Source organism: Aethalodelphis obliquidens, unplaced genomic scaffold (assembly GCF_003676395.1).
Source record: "Aethalodelphis obliquidens isolate GAN/ISIS:26980383/991018 unplaced genomic scaffold, ASM367639v1 scaffold2, whole genome shotgun sequence".
Classification (NCBI taxonomy): Eukaryota; Metazoa; Chordata; class Mammalia; order Artiodactyla; family Delphinidae; genus Aethalodelphis; species Aethalodelphis obliquidens.
In genome coordinates this window covers 54,592,718-54,610,598 of record NW_020837946.1, presented here as the reverse complement: position 1 = coordinate 54,610,598, position 17,881 = coordinate 54,592,718, and the positions used below count along the sequence as shown (strand labels likewise).

At 41.4% G+C, this 17,881-nt stretch overlaps 1 protein-coding gene across 11 annotated transcripts in view; it reads left to right on the top strand.

Moving 5' to 3' along the window:
• Nucleotides 1–1,088: 1,088 nt before the first annotated feature.
• OSBPL6 (oxysterol binding protein like 6) overlaps nucleotides 1,089–17,881 on the top strand; it is a 212,550-nt gene continuing 195,757 nt past the window's right edge. For 5 of the 11 annotated variants that reach the window (XM_027127129.1, XM_027127181.1, XM_027127161.1 and 2 more), the window contains exon 1: nucleotides 1,091–1,227. The gene's annotated coding sequence lies outside the window, so the exon portion shown is untranslated. Of the gene's footprint in view, nucleotides 1,228–17,881 lie in introns of all 11 variants that reach the window. The other 6 variants (XM_027127191.1, XM_027127171.1, XM_027127145.1 and 3 more) reach the window with 3 other exon arrangements.

The window sequence follows — 17,881 nt, the reverse complement described above, 5'->3', positions numbered from 1 at the left end:
TGTGGGAATGACTATGTTTCATAGCGAAGCAGGGTTTTTATCAGTACAGAGAACAGTGAAATGCCATCACAGTTGCCTCTGTGGGTACCAATATCTTCAAATTTTGAGGGCACCTACCCCCCGACTCATCCAACCTGGACCCCTAGAGAGCCCACAAAGCACTCCAGCGCTGTTTCTCTAGTAGTTCCTGTTACTATCCGTGCTCTCTGGATTTTTTTCTCCTGAAGGTGGTGATGACAGAAATGTCTTGAGATACTTCCGACATTTCCCCAATCATCCCTTTACAGAAGAAACGTCTGTGCAAAATTACCCCGTCTTTCCCAGCAAATTTGCCTTTAGATTAATCTGCCCTTGGGTATAGGCTGGGAACGGTTTAAGGGTAGAAGAGTTTAAGAGGCTGGGAAGGGTCGTAGTGAGGTGTGTCTCTGGGCCGGGGAAGTTTTTGCTGGGGAGCGTCAGGGCCGGCGGGGAGCAGGCACACACAGTCCCGTTTGTTTATTGATCAGCCTGAGCGACGGCCTGAGACAGGGGCCGGGCGGCGCCTCCAGGGAGGTGGCCGGGCTGCTGTTCCCTTCTGAATCCGCTCTCCAACGGTGCTGGGAGCGGCTGCGCTCCAGGCCCCGAGCGCTGAGACCATCTGGGGCCACCCCGTGCGAACCAGGGCTGGCCCACCTCCGACGGCTGGAGCTAGGGCGAACTGGGTCGTTTCTACGGCGCTCAGGCCCAGGGATGTCCGGTCAGGGGCTCCACAGCTGTGATCTCTGGGCACCAGGGGTGTTCCCACGGGGGCCGGGCCGGGAGTGAGCCCAGGCAGTGAGACCCCGCGCCTCGGAGGCTCGGCGCGCCCAGTCCGTGGCTCTCCGGGCAGCGCGGCGAGGGTGTCCAGCAGGTCCCGCACGCAGCTGGAGCTCTGACCGCCGCCGTTCTACTCCAGCCCAGCCAGCCAGCCAGCCAGCCAGCCAGCGGCAGCCGGGGGCGGGGAGTCCGGAGCACCGCCCCTCCAGCGCGCCCCGCCCGTGGGAGAGGAGGGGCTGCGGCGCCGCGGACCACTGGAGGCGCAGCACCGCCGTCACCGCAGCTGTGGGCGCCGGAGACCGCGGATCCACGCAGGCGGCGCCCGCGCCTCCGCTCCCCGGCCGGCCCTCGCGCCCTCCCGACCGCCGGGGCCGTCTGCAGCCTCCCGCCGCTGCCGCCGCAAGGTCGGCGGCGCCGCTGCTCGTCTTCCAGGTAGGTGTCCTAGCTGCGGAGGGGACCTCTGGAGCGGCGCGACGGTGCCCGCACCCCGGCCCGCGGGCATTGTGCGCGGCCGGAGGGCCGAGGACCCTGAGGGACGCACGGCCGGGCAGCCCGGCTTGGGCCTCTGAGGCATCGAGCCCTCCGGGGGTTCCCCTGGCCAGAGAGCCCGGGTTGGCGGTGCCAGTCCCTCCCCGCGGCCGAGGTGGGAGGGGGCGTCTGGGTCCCGGTCCGCGCTCGCCGCCCTCCCCTCCCCCTCGTAGTGGGGAATTCCGGCCGCCCGGCTCTAGTTCCTGCATCCCCCCCGCCCAGCCCCGCGCCCCGGCTGCTGGGATGGAAGCTGGGGCAGGGACAGGGACAGGGACTGATATAATTGTCTGCGGAGAACCCGACCGGCGCGCCCGCGCCCTCTCCAGCTAACGCCTACGCCTCACCTTTCAGGGAAGCTGGGGAGCGGAGAGGAGCGGCTGGGGAAGTTGTGCATTGGGTTTTATTGTGCGCGTGCACTGCGGACTGCCCTCTCGGGGCACCCCTGCCCACAAGCTGCTGGCGCCCCTGCAGCCTTTCCTGCAGCCTTCGTCCACACCCCCGGCCAGGGCCGAGCCTGCCTTCTCCGGTTCAGACCGGGACAGGGTTTTCGTTGCAGTCAAGACGTGCTTCCCCTGCATCCAGCGGGAGCTGCCTGCAAAATGTGGGGCCGGGGATGCTGGGCGAGGAGGGGATGGGAGACCTAGGGAGGAAGCCGGGAAGAAGTAATGACACCAGCACATTTTTTAAAAAAGCCTCTGCTGTATACAGACACATGTGCATGACATCTTTAAAGCTGTTTTTGAAAGTTATGACCAGATACTGATTTTGTGGCAATCTGTTATATACCTGAAGGTAGCTTAAACAGAGACCTAAAGCTGGGGAAAGCATTACATAATGGACGTGAAGCAATTGACACGAAACTAAGTGAACCCATTGGGTTGCCAGATTATTTCTTCCTCCTGGATGCAAAGTCCTATAGGCTTTTTCTCTATAAGAATTTCCATTTTTAAATCGCTGGATTAGTTTTAGCAAACTGTGCTTTTTTTCCCCAAATAACAAAATAATTTTTCTTGACTATCTTTTCTTAAATTTAAAAATTGCATGCTAATGGATAGTTGTATATCATAGAGCTGATTAGTATATGTGGTCTTTCTCCAGAGGTAAAAATTTTTAATATTCCTGCTCAATATCATTAACTTTGTTTTCCTCTTGGTTGTATTTTTTCTCCCTCCCTCCTCCCCTTTTTGTTTTTTGGAAGCATTTCTACAGTTTTAGGTACTGCGAGCTCACAAAGTTGATATTCCTATCCAATGCTACAGCATTGCAGATACAAAGACTAATAATAAATGAAACAGAAGACCTCACAGTAACTCAGAGTGATCAGGGTTCCCAAGGTCGAAGGGAAGCTGCAGTGTAACCGGGCTATAATCACCTACAGAGAATATGCATAGCCCTCCTTGGGTTATAAGGAAAGCCCTGATCGGTGGAATATTATTCCTATTATTATTTTACCCCTGGATTTCGTGTGTTTCCCCCTAAAACTAATTTTTTTCCTCCAAGTAGAAACACAATATTTTGAAATTAAAATCTTTGCTTTTAGAAAGCCTAAAAATCCAGGGTTTGCTCATATTTTCAGTTTTCATGTTGATAACTCCATTTTACATTCAGCGGATGGATTCCTTTTGGGATATCTCAGTTTCAAATTATGATGGTTTATCAGATGTCTCTTGGTTATAATATAATGTGATTCTGTTAGACTTTTACAGGATCACTTAATATATTTAAGTTTTCTTGTCCTTAGCTGGCTTTAACTTTACGTTAGTTAACTTTATTCCAAGAAAAAAGGTAAAGTCCTTTCAAGAAGAAATATTTATTTTTGGAGATCTGTAGCATCACTGCAGAAGTAGAATTAGGTTAATGCCTAAGTAGATAAAATTGTTTTTAAAAATTATTTTTGGCTGCGTTGGGTCTTCGTTGCTGCGCGCGGGCTTTCTCTGGTTGCAGCGAGCTGGGGCTACTCTTCATTGCGATGTGCGGGCTTCTCATCGCGGTGGCTTCTCTCGATGCAGAGCACGGGCTCTAGGCACGCGGGCTTCAGTAGTTGTGGCACGTGGGCTCAGTAGTTGTGGCTCGCGGGCTCTAGAGCGCAGGCTCAGTAGTTGTGGTGCATGGGCTTAGTTGCTCCGCGGCATGTGGGATCCTCCTGGACCAGGGATCCAACCCGTGTCCCCTGCATTGGCAGGCAGATGGATTCTTAACCACTATGCCACCAGGGAAGTCCTAGATAAAAGTTTTATGTGACTTTACTCATAAAACTGTTGGACTAGGGAGAAGGTATAATTTTTATTAAAATGTCTTGGTTAAGTAACATGCAGTAATCATTCAGTGGATACTTAACTTATTGAGCACCTGTCTGTTTAGGACATTGGTCTAGGCATGTGGGAGATACAAATAAGAGTGAAAAGATGCCCCTCTGTCCTCAAGAGTTTGTTGTCTTGTTTGGAAGGATAAGACATGAATTCTCAAAATAGGGACTTTTTTTTCTTTTTTTACTTCAAAGGTTAAGTAATAATTCTAATACTTTTTAAAGTTTGTTTTTAATTTTGAAAAAAAGGTCTCATACTATCTGTTGATGTCTGAGACTTTTTTTTTCCCACTCAACGTTATGTCACTAAGATTCGTCCGTATTGTATGCAGCTGTAGTTCACTGACTTACACTGCTGTACAATATTCCATCATTTGTCTGTAACACAATATGTTTCCCTGCTCTCTTACCAATGGCCTTTTTTTTTTTCCTCATTTTTAAGAAGATTGCAAAGAGTGATGCTTTGATCATTCATGTTTCCTGGGGCACATGGGCAAGTGTTTCTCTTGGGTAAATACCAAGGTATAGAATTGTTGATTGTGTAGGATGTGTGAATATGCAACTGATAGATGTTGCCAAATTATTTTCTAAAATTGTACTAATTTACACAAGCCAGGGAAACAAGCAAACATGAATAATCAAATACAAACAAGCATAAGTGTGTGCGTGTGTGCCTGTGTGTCGGATTGCCTTCCCTTGGCGTAGTGATTTGGAGAACACATTGCTGGTAATTCCAAAAGCAGTTGAATGACAATGTGGCAGCATCTTTAATACAAAAAAAAAAAAAAAGACCTCCCCAGGAAAAAAGCTTGTTGCTTACCAATAAAGTCAGAATTTATCAAAAAAGCTCATAAGAAAGTAAAGGACTCTCTTTTTTATTATTATTATTAATAATAAAGCCTCTGTTATTCAAGGATGATTATCTACATCCCTTGCTTCAGCTATACATTCCTTACATCCCCTGCAGAGATGTGTGTTTATATGATTTGAAATCCAGAGTGAACTTAGTAGTTTTGATCAAGAAAATGAACTAAAATTAATTTTAGGGGTAACTGACATGATGTCCATCTCAGTTACTGAACTTAGTAGTCTGCCTTTCTAGTGGTTCTGAGTTTCCATGAACTTTGGAGGCAGTTCTACGTCCATCCATTCGATCACCAACCCCTTGTCCGGTCACTTCTGTGGGTCTCATGTGGCAGTGACATGGGCACATTGAGTGTCATTCTTCTTCATTCAGCCGGCGTTTATTGAACACCTGGTATGTGTCAAACACCATATTAGGTGCTGGGTCATAAACATGTCTGCCCTCAAGGATCTACCCAAAACAGACTCTACCAAAAACAAATCACTGTTGAATATGTATACGTGTGTGTGGGGTGGATCTGGCTTTGGTTTTAGAATTTGCATGAAGTATCTATTTTTTCTTTTGTTCCCTAAACTTTTTCCAGATTTATGTTTAGACCTCCTTGAGTTGGGAGTGCTTAAATATAGTTTTATTTTATTGGCTTTTTAAAAGCAGAAGCTTTAGAAGGACTTACTCATGGTAAGTCCTTTTGTCATGTTATCAAATAGGAGAAAGACAGAGGTCAGGGAAGAGATATCTGGATAGATGAATTCAGATTTGCTGGGAATGGACCATGACTTAGTATCGAATTGATTTTTAAAGGGAAAAATAGAAAATAGAGAAAGATGAATGGTTATTAAGAGATCCAACTTGGGTATTACAGGGAACTGAGTATATTGAGTCACGATGGTCTCAAGACGAATTTCCTGGTGGGTTATATGAACCCATTTTCTTGAAAGTTTGTATTCACTTACTTTGTGTATGTATGAATGTAGTTTTTATATTAAAATACATCATAATGCAAATGTTAAATATTTGTAAAAGGATTATGTTAATAGAGTGGTGAATTATGGGAAGCAGAAACGTCCAAGGACTCTTTCTTACAGTGGTTTGGCAGGTTACTTGAAAGTAAAAACTACCCCTTGTGAGGGAATTCCATCTGCTGGGGCCAGTGTCTCAGAAAATCTATATAGTAAGCTGACAAAAGGCAGAGCTTGAAAGGAGGTCACTCCAAGTAGTCTGATAGCCAGGACTATCTAAGGGATAACTGGGTTAGAGGGAGCATTAAGTATGTAACTTCACTCTGAAAATAAGCTTAAGTAAGTAAGTAAATAAATAAGCTTAAGTACATAACAATAAGTTTAAATAGGTAAAAAACATTTAAGTAAAATATTGCCAGAGTATCATTTAATATGTTTCACCAGTGTTACGAGACTGAGTATAAAGAATTCATGATTAATACACAAAAGTTACCTTCTCCTTAGAGATGATGGATTATATATTTTTCTGTTCAAGAAAAGCTAGATGTCAGTTTGTAAAATATATGAAGAAAGGACCCAGACACTGGAGATACTTATATTTGCTTGATGTGCTGATGCTTGAATGACCTTTATATTAGATTCATGAGGTGTTAGAGGTGAAAGGACTTTAAAAAATCTTTTATTCCAATTCCAACCTCTCCCATTTCCCAGGTGGAAAAACTGAGGCCCAGAGACTTGCCCAGTGAGGTGCTAGCACCATTAGCAGATAATGTGTCAAATAATTTACTTCTTCTGGTGGTAACAGGAAATAAAGCTCTTTCCTAAATTATGAGTATATGAATAAGAAGATGAACCAATAGCAACCTCTGCAGTGGATTTTAAGCTTCCTTTCTGTCATTCTCTTTGAGTGGTTGGTGTAGGAAGTGAAGTCAAGCATATCTTTTAAAATTTTCTTAGATTTTTAGAGAGAAGGCTTTGTTTTTGAGGGTATGATGAGAGGAATAAATGCTACAAATATGATTATTTAAAATTTTTTCATGTTTGCTATTTTGATACCCATAGCTTTGTCTTTTAACTCAATGGACGGGAAAGGATAGAGAAAATTAAATTATCCTGTGCTTCTTTTCCTTTGTCATTCTCTTTCCATAAGCTAATATGAGACAAAATCAAAGTGTAGAGGGAATTGAGTCAGGAATAGAACATCAACTTTTATTTTTTTATCTTGCATCTTATTGAGGCAATTCTCACTGTAGCTCTTGAGACAGACCTATCCACCTTTTGAAAAGAGTGTGGAAGTAGAAGGGAGAACACAGCAGTATATTTTCAGAATCTTTTTTTCAAAAGTCAAATCTAAAATAAACCTGGCCTCAATTTCCAGCAATAGCTTTATTTCACAGCTCCTAAACCAGTGCTTAAGTTTTACCATAAATTTGAAGAAGTTACCTTAATGTTTTTTATACATAATACAATGTTGCTACAAGTAACATACTGTGATCAACTACTAAAGTTTAAAGAATAAAGTATCTAAAAGAACCTTACAATTAAAAAATTTTTTTGTTACATGTCATTTCTGTAGATAAAGTGGAAAGTCTGATTCTATTTTAAATTAAGATAACATTTTTGCTTTCTGTTTGACTGTAGCAGCTAGACAAGCTTTTGCATATTCGCACCCCATCAGGCAACAATCTGAACAGTTTTTGTTGTATAATTTCCCTAGAATAGAAGAAGTAGCACAATTTGAATGACATGTTGATTATGAAAAGACATCAATGAAATTCTTTTTGATCTCAGTAAACCTCCAGTTGAAGCAAGAGCTATAAAAAGAGTGTGATCTCCAAGGTAGGCCAAGCGAATGTAGGATCCATGTGAAACTTCAGGAAGATAGCAAGGGAAAGGAAGAGATCAAAATCCACAGGAACTCAGAATGATGGAACAGGAAGGTCAGGGAAGGAAGTAGATGGATATATCCCAGCTTGTTTTCCAGTTTTATTTCAAAAAGGGCCAACAGAGGAAATAAAAGTGTGAATCTAAAGGCTTTTGGAGATCAGATATTATAGAAGATGTCTATTTCTACACTTAAAAAAACCTTTTAAACATCTTAAAGAATACAGAAGGCATAAGATAAAAGATTGATAAATTAAACTTCATTTAAGAAAAGATAGTATGTGTAACAGACAGGAGATAAACATCACACCAGGAAGAAACTGTTTATAACACGTTGTAGACTACTGGTAACTTCTTAATATCCAAAGTACTCCTATGTATCAATGAGAAAAAATGACTGTTAATCTAACAGAAAAAGGGGCAGAGGAAATGAACAAACAGTTCACAGAAAAGGAATTACTAGTGGCACTTACAAATATGAAATTATGCTCAACTTATAAGAGAAATGCAGTTTTAAACTATTTTAACCTGTTAAATTGGCAAAGATCTTAACGTTTGTTAATTCCTTGGGGTGGCAAGGCTTTGGGGAAACTGACAGGCTCATGCATTGTTGGTGGAGCACAGCATCTATGGATAGCAATTTGGCAATATGGCCAAAATGAAAAATCCACCTGCCTTTTCATGCCAGGAAATCTAAGAAATTTTGCCACAGATATATATTTGTACATCGCAAAATGAGTTTGCATCAAGACATCCACCATGGCATTGTCTGTAATGACAAAGATTTAGAGCGAGCTAAAGATCCATCAATATGGGACTGGTTAAATAAGGAGCAGAAACGAAACTAGGCAGCTGTTAAAAAGAATGAGATCATTCTATATTTGCTGTTGTGGCATGATCTTTCAGATGTAAGAAGGGAGCAGATCAAGGTGCAGAGAAGTAGGTGGCCATTGATGTTAAATATGAGTTTATAAATATGTTTATGCTTGTGACTGTGGAGACTGTCTCTTGAAGGTGACCCAATAAACTGGTAACAGTGACTGGCTCTGGGGAAGAGAGCTGGGTTTGGGATGAGAATGGGAAGGACACTTATTTAGCACACTAATCTAGTGCACCTTTTACTACTATTTGAATTCTTAAATACCTGAACATATTATGTATTCAAACCAATATAATTTTAAAATTTCTTGAGGATCACTTGTATTGATCAAGAATGTTGAGTAGTTGTAACCAGTAGCATTCCTTTGCAACTTTCGGTCCCATTCTGTGTTGATAAAAGAATGTGGTAGTTGCCATAAAGACTCACCCTCACTACTACCCTGACAGGCTAAAGTTCAAAGAGGAGGGAAGCTGGAAGCGGTTGCCCTTTGGGACAGTGTTGGCGCACATTGCTTCTCTGCAGTTGCCCTGCCTTTGCCACTGTGCCCCCAGCTAACTGGTTTTACTGGAAAGGAGACTCAAGGGAGTTGATTAGGACCAGGGTACAGATGACAGTTCAGAGAGAACAGACATCGAAGAAGGTGGTGGCAGAAGCCTGAGGCTGGGAGAGCACAGAGAGCGAAATGGTAGTAATTGCTACCCCGACTCCAACAGAGGCAGCTTACAGTGCTAAAATAGAGAGAAATGTTATTTTATGGGCCACGGTCTTGAGGTCCTCTGCTGCCCCTGAGGTTTGGTATGGTGTCTAGGAATCTGCCCGTTCTGGGAATCACACTATCTCTTTCACCCTCCTTGTTTTGTAGCTAAGATGATCCCCTTCATCCCTTGAAATATCCATTCCATGGAGTATTTTTCTAATTAGTTCTGAAACCATTTATATATTCTGCTCTTAAATGCATACACTCATAGAGTGATAGTTTCATCATGCCTTTGCCCTCCTAGAGCCCACAGAAGGATAGCTAATACTAAGCTACAGAATAGTAAGAAGGAGAAAGCTGAGGAAACAACTGAATGGTTAGTGGGTCATAGCTTTGGGAAGTATGTGCTGATATGAATTTTAAAAGCAATAATATGAATAGTTATGAGTTATACTGAAGAAAAGGAAAAACTTGGTAACAATGAAAGGTATTGTACTGCAAAATAATTTTCCTAAAAAGAAATAAAAATAGTTTAATTATCATCATTAATATATATTTATGCAAAGTTAATAGACATGGCCTTCATTTGGAATTGGTCACTTTAAATCAGGAAGGACACTCACCAGTTACACAGTGGTGAAATGTTACATCAGTCTCTTTCTTTTAACCTCTAGACATGAAGTTAGGATTAAGTATGTATCCTAATAAATGAATCAAGTAAATAATATATTCCTTTTCTCTGTGGAAGCTCTGATATTATAGTAGGTATGTTCTTTTTTTTCTTGATGAAATTTTTAATTTTAATTTAAAATGATACAGAAAGTGAAATATATTATGTGGGTGCCTGATAGCCCTGTTAATTACCAGTAAAGCCATTTCTTCAAAGTGTCCTGACAAGGCATTTGCCCGATTTTCCACTGATGATTTCTCAGCATCCCAGCTTCAGGCAAGTCCGATGGGCAGTCAGTAGGTGAAAGGCACAGACCGACAAGGTGACCTGGATTTTGATTTCCGAAGATCTCCATTCTCTAAACTTAAGCATTGTCAGGATACCCACACTACCTGTAATACTAAAATGTGCCCATTTTACATATTTAGCTTTTATAAAGACGCAAACTATTCATCATAAGCCAAAATGAGTAAACTTCTCGGAAACAAAGTGCTTACATAAACATGATAAAAGTAAATAATTCTTCCATTACTTTAGGATTTTTAGGTCCCATTTGGTCAATTACCTCTTCAGGGACATCAAGCTATATGTGGTGCCCTGACAGAGTGCCTCAGCCTCACTCACAGAAGCAAGGGATCTGAGAATTGTCTTGTTCTGACTCATACTTGAGAGAGAATATAGGAGGAGTGAAACACTAGAGCAGTATTTGGCTGCCCAGGGATGGCCTGCAACCCAGTCCCTGGGGTGCTTGTGGATAAACCACAGGAGTAGCTATGTTCTTTTTAAGTTTGTTTAGAAACTAGGAGGAATAAGCAGCAGCCTCATAGTGGCATACCATGGGAAGCTTTGGGTGTGAAAGTGGGATGATTTGAAGAGCAAAGAATGATAGAGGTGGATGGGGAGAGGTCAGAGAAGCTCTTTATCACAGAAGAGGAAGCACTGGCAGGCCCTGTGGGTCATGTGTGCCAGTATCTAGGAGACCCTTTCCGTAACTTACCAGGGCTGTTGAAATTTCAGGATGCATTTGATCCTTAATCGGTGTATCTAATGTGTCTTAATTCCTAATGGAATTTTAGGGGTAGGTTTAATCTGACATGAATGAACATGTATATTTCTTTAAGAGATTCGGTAGCATATGTTAAATACATGTGAACATGGTATTGTGCTAAACTGCTTCTTCTTGCCAGGCATTAGCTTCTTTTTTTTCACTATATCCCTCTTTGAAAATAGCCTGCTATCTTGTGGTGCTTTTTATCACAATACGCACTTTGGAGAAGCAGTATGTTTTTGACAGGAAGAGCTCTGGAGCAGGTATCACGGCTACCCAGGTTCTGTTCCCAGCTTCTCCTCTCGTTACGCACCTGACCCTGGGCCAGTAACCTCCGGGAGCCTCATCTGAGGGTAAATCTGTGGTTGTTGGAGTGACCACATTTCCAATTAGCATGTGAAAACACTTAGAGAACTATTAAGTCCTATGAAAGTGCAGTTATTAATCAGTACCTTAAATTCCCATTTACCTAGAATCCAGATAACCAGAAAACCAAAATAACTACATTTTTTCTGTAGACTTGTCCAGTGACAACTGATTTAATGCTAAACTGCCCAGTGGCACTATAAACTCAGAAGTTACTTGGAAATCAAATACCAATTACAATTACATTCAGTAGTTTTGTTTGTTTTTTAAGTGGTCAGCAGTCTGGTTCTTTGAAAATTAGTTGATTATATGTGGGAAATCAAAGTAGAAAATCCCAATTTCTGACCAATTTTGGGGAAAGCAGGCATCAGTCACAAAGGTCAGTCCACCTCTGGCTCCTTCCAAGGGTGCTGCCCTTCCCCCACTCCACCAGCAGCTTTTTGTCCCCTCGCAGCCTCAGTTCCCTTTCCACGCCCGGGGCTCTCTTTCCCCTTACGTCATGCCAGCCACCCCTTAACTCATTTTTCCTGAAACCCCTGGGCAGTCACTATTCCCTGCAGCCCTGCGGCTTCTCCATTCCCCCTGTTCCACTGTGCGACTTCCTTTGGTTGCCTCCTTGTATGTTTTGCTTTCCCAAGCAGAAGGGGGCTCCTTTTTTTTAGGACCAGGTCTCGTTACCATTCCTTTCTGTCTTTCAAGCTCCTTAGATGTCCACTCTCTGGGACATTTGGTTGCTTCCCTCTGAGCACGCTTCCCTGCTCTGCGACTCTTCATTTTTCTGACATCATCAGTAAAAGAAGTGTTTCCCAAAAGTGACACCTCCATTAAACATGAACATCCCCCTCCCCTTAATTTTAAACCTTTATAAAAAAATAGAAGTCTCTCTAGAATGTTTTATATGCTTCAGATAAAAAAAATTGCACATAGAGAATGCAACAACAGAGCCCGTTAAAGTGACGCTAGGAACTCTAGACTAAGAGTGTCCATTTTTGTTCACGCCTGTAATACAGAGGACTTCGGTTGTGGGGCAGCACGAATTGCTCCTTTACCAAATAACCCTAGAATTCTTCTCCTTTGACTTTCAACTGACTTTTTTTTTTCCCCCGGAAGATTTTTTTGCTTTCTCCTTCCATTAGCAGTCAGCCTTCTGACACCTGTGCATGCTGCCCTTCCACAAGATGACATACAGGAAGTACTGAAGTAATTCTTCTTCAGCCACATCTTTGAAGTAGTAAGTAAGGAATACTTCTTACCCCTCATTTTTCTGAAGCTGTTTTTCTTTAGCCAAGAGGTTCATTTTCCAGATAGTACATGATAGTTAAGATGGTATGAAGTCTCTCTCAGTGCTAGATAGATCTGGTATTAGACTTTGTTATTAGATCATGGGAGGGTTTATAGTTTCTCTGAATATTGGCAATGAATTATCATTCTGACATTCTCTAATCCTATCATGTTCCTAACAGGATCATTAATTTATTTGACAAAATATTTGTGCTTAGAAGTCAGAAAAGGCCCCTGCTCTCCTGGAACTGACATGATAATGAAGGGAGATAGTCAGTAAAAGTACATTGCTCTTTTAAATTCTATTGAGAACTATAAGGACAATAAAAGTGACTGATGGGGCAACAGCAGTTGTTGGTGGTGGTGGGAGTATTACTTTCCTAGGGCTGCCATAACACAGTGCCATGAACTGGGTGGCTTAAAACAATAGAGACACATTCTCAGAGCGCTGGAGGCTAGAAGTCCAAAATCAAGATGGATCCTTCCTTGTCTCTTCCACCTTCTGGCAGCCCCAGGAATTTCTTCGCTTGTGTTTATACTTAAAGCTTTTAAGCCTCCTTCTTCACATGGCCTTCTTCCCTGTGTCTCTTTCTCTGTGTCTCCTTTATATAAGGACACCAGTCATAATGGATTAAGGGCTACCCCTACACCAGTATGACCTCATCTTAAATAACTACATTGCAACAACCCTATTTCCATCTAAGGTCACAGTCTTAGGTATTGGGGGTTAGGATTTCAACATATCTTTTTTGGAAACATGATTCAGCCCATTGCAGTGGGCTTCTTTGGGTGGACTGACCAGGCAAGGCCTTGCTAGGTAAAGACATTTGAGCTGAGCCTGAATGATGGGAAGGGGCAGGTTGTGAAAAAAGTCTGGGAGCAGATCCTTTCCCGGCAGAGGTAACAGCAAGTTCAAGGACCTGGAGAGTGAGCCTGTTGGAGTGGAACGTATGTACCTTAGGTTTTACACTCTTAAAAGGGGCAAAAATATGTCTGGTTCAGGCAGGTTACTTTTAAGACAAAGGAATTTTACTTTTGAGCACTCTTGAACACTTTTTGCTTTTGGTCAGGCAAAGACCGAAAAAATTTTTCTTTAAAACATTAAATGCTGAGAAATCAGGCCTTCCAGCAGTAGCTAATCACATATTAAGAATTTTGTTGATTAGAAGTTCAGTTTGCATTTTAATAGTAGAATTCTCCATCACTGTATTTGGGTTTATTTACCTAAAAGCTTTAAATATAACAACAACCGAGAATTAAGCAGACTTTGTAATAGTGAAGATTATTTTCTAGTGGTAGGAAATTAATTAAGGCTAAGTATACTTTTTAAAAACCTGACGTCATATATTAAAGTGTCATTTTTCAACAAGATTGTAACTTTATTGTTGTTGTCCTATGTGACACCTATGCAAAGTAGCATTAGTGTGATTTTTGTTACATATTTATGAAAAAATCTTAGTTTTTTTGAATTTAAAAATAGATAAGAATCTAGAAAAATCTATATGGAAATAAAAATTTCCTAAGATAGTCAAGAAGATGCCACATTAGACTGGCAATACCGTTAAGCATTCAGAAGTAGGATAAAGTAACTTAAAACATTGTAATATTTAATGCAAAGTTGACATTATGAAATATGCAGTAGTACATTGTATACGTGTACATTTAGCCAGAAGCCTGGTGTCATTAATACAGATATATTTGTTTATATTACAGAGAAAATATATTACTTATGAATAACAAGTTTCTATAAAAAGTTGTGAGTTAAAAAATGCTTATGTAAAACTAGATTTTTATGGTGAATGACTATTTAGGTAGGGTTTAGGATTACAAGACCAGACTGGAGCCAAGGCTGTCTGGGTTCAAATCCTGACTTTGCTTCCTGCAGATGTGTGACCTTGAATAAGTCATTCTGCCCTAGTTAACTTGTTTGTAAAAAGGGAAATATAAAATTAATACCTAACTCAAAGCATTGTTGGGAGGATACAGTGAGTTGATGCGTATATATTTCCTGGAAAGGGCAGATAGTAAGTGCTAGCTGTTATTATTTTTAGCATGTTAATTGAAAATTAGACATATTAATATTCATTAGTTGGAAAACTTATTATGTAAAATGTAAATATAGTCAATGTCTCTTATGCCTTCTTACAAATCAAAAGCTAATTTGAGATAAGAAACGTGTCAACAGAATTTGCAAGGCTCTGTTTTAATGTTAATAATCTGTTAAAAGTATTTTATACGCTTACTCATTTACTTATAGCAATGACTATGTTCAAGAGACTTTGTTAGGTCGTAAGGGAGAAGGAAAGATGATTAAGCTGTTGATCGTGCTTTTAAGAACCTGCCTACCCAATAGGGCAGATAAGACATAATTTAGTATAACACGAAGTGTAATGAGGTAAGTGTCATGCCAAGAAATGTGATTTCGTGGTGCAAGTATCTCTGGAGGTTGGGAAGCATCTGAGAAGGTTTTGTGGGTAAGAGGGGCATGGGTAAAAATGTAGGAACTGATGACATTTTTGAGGAATAGGAAGAATAGGAGAGATCTGAGGTAGAGAAGGAACAGTTAGATAAATAGGCAAAAGACTGAGCGTCTTGTCCCCAAGTCAAGAGAGGAAGGAATTTCTAGGAAGAGAAATGGGCTATCACAAAGACTATAGAAAATGTAAGGGGAGTAAGGATCGAAAAAAGACCATGAAAAACATTCCCTCCTCATCTTCCTTTGGGCCAGAGAGACTTTGTTGGGGATTCATTGGCTTTTCTTGACAAAATAGCACGTAGTAGCAGAATTTCTGGGACATGACGTATAACTGAAAAAGCATCAGGTCAGTTAAGGTAGAGTCTGTTTATACTGATGTGATTCAAACACAGTGAAATTTCTAGGATGTTTCTGTTTGGTTTTGTTTTTAAATTCCTCACAGAGCACTTTTAAGACTACCTACCATTCGTTTAGCATTTTTTGTTTTTGTCTGCCATACATTGTCCTAAACATTTGCGATGATCATCCTCTCACGTAAAGCCTTGCAGCTGCTTTTGCAGTCGATATTGTTACTTCCATTTTACAGATATGGAGGCCATGGTCCAGAGGGGAGGTGACCAGCTCTCAATCCTTGCATCTATAATAAGTGAACAAGCTGGAATCGAACCCAGCCTGTCTGTTAGATAATAATTGTTTAGTAACCTCAGGCATTTTAGAGGGAGAGCTGTTAAGACCAACATTTACTGATGACCAGCCACACTGGCCTCCTTGCTGTTCTTTAAATAAACCTGGATTATTCCCACTTCAGGGCCTTGGCACTTGTTCTTTTCTTTCTTTAGGACTCTTTCCCCCCAGCTTTGCCTGATGGGCTCCTCCTCAGCTTTCATGTGTCAGCTTGAATGGCAGAGGGGCTTCCCCAGCACCCCACTGAAGTCCGTCCATCACAACTGGTGCATCCCAACCTGAGAACAGCTCCCTCCTTAGGTGTTTTTTTTTTTTAAACATCTTTATTGGAGTATAATTGCTTTACATTGTTGTGTTAGTTTCTGCTGTATAACAAAGTGGATCAGCTATACTTATACATATATCCCCGTATCCCCTCCCTCTTGCATCTTCCTCCCCCACTCCCTACCCCACCCCTCTAGGTGGTCACAAAGCACCGAGCTGATCTCCCTGTGCTATGCTGCTGCTTCCCACTAGCTATCTATTTCACATTTGGTAGTGTATATATGTCCATGCCACTCTCTCACTTCTCCCCAGCTTACTCTTCCCCCTCCCAGTGTCCTCAGGTCCATTCTCTACGTCTGCATCTTTATTCCTGTCCTGCCCCTAGGTTCTTCAGAACCTTTTTTTTTTTTAGATTCCATATATATGTGTTAGCATATGGTATTTGTTTTTCTCTTTCTGACTTACTTCACTCTGTGTGGCAGACTCTAGGTTCATCCACCTCATTACAAATAACTCAATTTAGTTTCTTTGTAGGGCTGAGTAATATTCCATTGTATATATATGTGCCACATCTTCTTTATCCGTTCGTGTGTCGATGGACACTTAGGTTGCTTCCATGTCCTGGCTATTGTAAATAGTGCTGCAATGAACATTGTGGTACATGACTCTTTTTGAATTATGGTTTTCTCAGGGTACATGCCCAGTAGTGGGGTTGCTGGGTCATATGGTAGTTCTATTTTTAGTTTTGTAAGCAGTCTCCATACTGTTCTCCATAGTGGCTGTATCAATTGACATTCCTACCAACAGTGCAAGAGGGTTCCCTTTTCATCACACCCTCACCTCCTTAGGTGTTTATTTGTTGTTGTTTGCCTCCCAATATTCAATGTCTAGCTTAGGTGCTGCTTTATTCCCAGGACCTAGTTCGTATTTCAGTAAATATTTGTGGAATGAATGAATGCATAATATCTCAGAGCTATTGGATTTTAAGAACTTGGTGAGATTTTTTGGTTGAAGGAAATGTTAGAAGTATCAGTTCATCTCTGATTATTTCTTATTTAACCGTACATGCCTTTTTTCAATAACTTTGAATTGAAAACTGCATGATATTTTAAAGGAAAGTCCTAAAAATTCCTTATGTATTGAAAGTGATACAAGTTCATTGTAGTAAAATTTGCAAACTGAGAGAAGTATATTTTATTTATTTATTTTTAAAATTTATTTATTTATATGTGGCTGCATTGGGTCTTTGTTGCTGTGCCTGGGCTTTTCTCTAGTTGCAGTGAGCAGGGGCTACTCTTTGTTGTGGTGCGCGGGCTTCTCATTGTGGTGGCTTTTCTTGTTGCGGAGCATGGGTTCTAGGTGCGTGGGCTTCAGTGGTTGTGGCACACGGGCACAGTAGTTGTGGCGCACGGGCTTAGTTGCTCTGCGGCACGTGGGATCTTCCCGGACCAGGGCTCGAACCCGTGTCCCCTGTATTGGCAGGTGGATTCTTAACCTCTGTGCCACCAGGGAAATCCAGAAAAGTATATTTTAAAATCAGCTATAATATTGCTTCTAGAAGCTGAATTGTAATATTTGGGTATGTTCCTTTAATTCTTTACAAATTGCTTTCTGTTACTCAACAATGTATCATGAGTATTTCTTGTGTCATTCATTATTCTCCTAAACTTCATTTTTAAAATAGAATTTCTTTTTTAGAGCAATTTTAGCTTCACAGCAAAACTGAGCAGAAAGTACAGAGATTTCCCAAATGCCCACTTCCCCCAAACAAGCCCAGCCTCCCCTATCAATACCCCACTCCAGAGCGGTACATTTGTCACAATCGGCAAACCTACATTGCCACATCATTATTACCCAAAGTCCATAATTTACATTATGGTTTGCCCATGGTGTACATTCCATGGGTTTTGACAAATATATAATGACATGTATCCACCATTATAGTATCATTCAAAGTAGTTTCACTGCCTTAAAAATCACCTGTGCTCTGCCTGTCATCCCTCCCTCCCCACAGCCCCTGGCAACCACTCATCTTTTTACTATCTCCATAGCTAAATTTAATTTTTAATACATGCAGAATATTGCATTTTATGCACATACCATACTTAATTCTAGTTAGGCAGTTAGGTAGCTTTTTGGCATTATAAGTAACCTGATAAATGGCCTTGTGTAAAGATCT